Genomic DNA, 3,223 nt, shown 5'->3' with positions numbered 1-3,223 from the left:
CCAAAGATCAGTTGATCGGAAGTAAACCGTTTCAAAAATTGATTAATTAGGGCCAAACAACTATAAGACTTGAACACTAGGGAAAATTGTCTCAGACCATGTTATGGCATAAATGTTCCCAAAACTCCTTTCAGAGGAGAATTATTTCAAATACCTTACAGAGTGTGGCTAGGGAAGCTACAAAGGGGAAGGTATCCTTTATACTTTCAAGTTAATCAAACAAACCATACCAAACACTAGTAACCGTTATGCTCGATGCGGGTGTTAAGGGGTCATGCTAGCACAACATCCTATCACATCCTAGTAAGAAGCCTTGGGATAGATAAAAACACAATTGTCATGCATTAATCATGCCGTTACTCTCATGGTATCATCTGCAGGTTACCATAGCTTATCAAGCATAAAATTTGAAGTTCTCTCGAGAATAAATATGGAGTTTGCCAACAACAAATCAAACATAGGGCACCGATCATTCACATCTGTCTTTCGATCATAAAATCGCCAAGACTCAGAGTGTCGGGAAGTCAAAATCTTTTCGTCAACCAAAAATCCAATCATCATTGGTACACCAAAACTTCAGTTGTTGCTTGACCTTTCCGAAGAAAGAAAATGAAGCCCAGCAAAATTCAATCGTCATTGGTACCCCTAAAATTCAGTTTTTGCTTGACCTTTTTGAGGAAATAAAATTAATTTCCCCAAATGCAATTGTCATTGGTACACCAAAGCTTCCGTTTTTCTTGATCTTTCTGAGGAAAGAAAATCAAGCATCATAAAAATTTAATCACACATATGCATTCCTACATGCATTAGTCATAACACTTCATGCTTAGCATTTCCATTGAGGTGTGTAAGACCCTAATTTTGACCATAAGATCCCTCATGGCATCATATCATTGCACATTGCATTTGGCTCAAGGATCATAGCATCTTGGCTCCTTAACCTTAGGATTGGGACTTGTGTGAGTTGGTCTAAGACCACCAAGCATGCTTGAATTGTATATTATTGCTTTTCTTATTTTGTTTACTAACCAAAAGCACAAAAATATGCCACTAACATCTTTTGTTTTGTAGCTTGAGAAATCATAAGATCTAAGGCTCCTAGGAGGCCTCATGCTCAAAGAATGACCAGGTGAAGGTGAAAGCAAGCATGACAATGGTTCAGAAAGCTATCATTCACCACATATGCCTCCAAAGTATATAAATTTGTGAATTTGATCAAGATAAACCAAAGGGCTTGAGGCTTGTTTCCCAAGGAAACCTTAATTCATTTGTGCATTGACCGTGCCTTGCTCATGAAGCAACCTCAACCCATGATCAAATAAAATCAAGGGAAGTTCTTTAATTCATAATTTTATGCATATTTGAGCTTATTTGACTGTCCTCAATCATCAACTCATCAAGATTTGAAGTTCGGACTTGAGAAGTTGATCAGTCAATTCATCTGACCATTTTGAAATCCACTGAGACCTAACTTTTGATGTGTTTGTCAAATGAAGATGACCCCAAGATAAAAATGTTCTTAAGACCCATATGAACAACTTTAATGTTAATAAAAAATTTATTTGAAGCTTGGAAGGTCATCATCCATTTCAAAACATTATAGGTCATTTTGACTAAAACCCTAATTGTGGGTCAACTTCCCAAGGACCTAACTCCTTCATTTCTCATTATTTTGAGGTGGGATCAAATGCATTGGAAAATTTAAGATGCCTAATTCATTTGTTATGTTGAACAAATTTTCATAATACTAAAATAAGTACATGTGATAATACAAAACATTATAGGTCACTTTGGACCAAAGTCATTGAAATGTGAAAAAGTCCAACTTCAAGTGCCCATAACTTTGTCATAAAAAATCATAAAGATGCAAAAGTTAAGTCCACATTGACTATCTTGAAAAGATCTACAACTTTGATATTTAAGTTTTTGTCATTTGGAGCTTGCATCATTGAAACATAAGGGCTTGAAGTTGGTTAATTTTGACAAAATTCTCATACACATGTTTTGCACCTTGAACTTTATGACCAGTTTTCATTAATTTCCCAATTCCAAATGGATTTTTGTTCAACATAACAATTGTTCCTCATGTCAAGACCTTTCCAACCATTACCCACAAGGCCATGTTTCATTTTGGTATGAGGCATTTTCGAAGAAGGGAAAGTTTATGTGCATTTTTGGAAACCATGTGAAAACTTATTACACAAGTCAATTCCATCAATTTTACACGTCCAATTCAGCTTCATGTGATATCAGCATGCCAAATCATTTGCATTTGGACCTCCCATGCGCCTGTATAGGCCCATGCATGGAGGCCCTCACTTCATGCACACATGATTTTCCCATTACTTACATCAGCTTTCACTATAAACAAACATGCTCAGCCTCATTCATGATCAACCTTAAGGCGCCTTACATGCTGCAGAAGTGAATCCCCACACTCACCCAAAGGAATGTTGCAATTTCTCTTCACTTTTTCAGTTCCAATTTTCAACTTCCTTGGTTGATTATTGGACTATAATTCCTTAGCCTAGCTCTGTTTCCATCTCAATAACACATTTCTATCAAGAATTGGGAAGGATCGTGCCTCTTAGATCTGCACTTCAAAGGTTGTTGTTCAAACTTTTTTAATTCGAAACTCATTGATTCTTGCTCATTTCTTGTGTTTATTGGCTCCTCTGAAGTCCTCTCATAAGAGGCAATTGATTGGTGTACTTAATTTTGTAAATCCATCAAGTTCAGTTTGAACTCCATAATTTTCCATCTCTGATTTCACTTTCTATGAGAGTCTAGAGTGAAAATCAATGGCACAGGGGTGATGTACATCACCTCAGCTTTCCAATGATATGAGGATCGCGTGTTTTCATCACCTTTTTAAAACCTGCAACTCCACCGGAGCTAACATGCTCTCCGGAGAAGACGGTGGTGTACACCACCGTCCCTGTTGCCAGATCTTATGTGGACCGTTTGATTGTGTTTCCCGTTTGAATCGTGGCCCTTGGATGTTATGACCTTTTTTAATTCATTGTGTTTCTCAATTGACTAAAGCCTATGGTGAGCGCGCGCATGAGGATCCTTGGATGTGCCACCTCATTTAATGAGGTTGATCCAACACGCCAGGCTTTTTTGCATTTTCTTATTTTTCTATTTTATTTTGTTAATTTCATTTTATTTCAAAAATTCATAACTCTTTCATTTTAAATCCAAAAAATATGGGACCAATTGC

This window comes from Lathyrus oleraceus, chromosome 7 (assembly GCF_024323335.1).
Source record: "Lathyrus oleraceus cultivar Zhongwan6 chromosome 7, CAAS_Psat_ZW6_1.0, whole genome shotgun sequence".
Classification (NCBI taxonomy): Eukaryota; Viridiplantae; Streptophyta; class Magnoliopsida; order Fabales; family Fabaceae; genus Lathyrus; species Lathyrus oleraceus.
Note: the sequence above shows the minus strand (reverse complement) of the source record.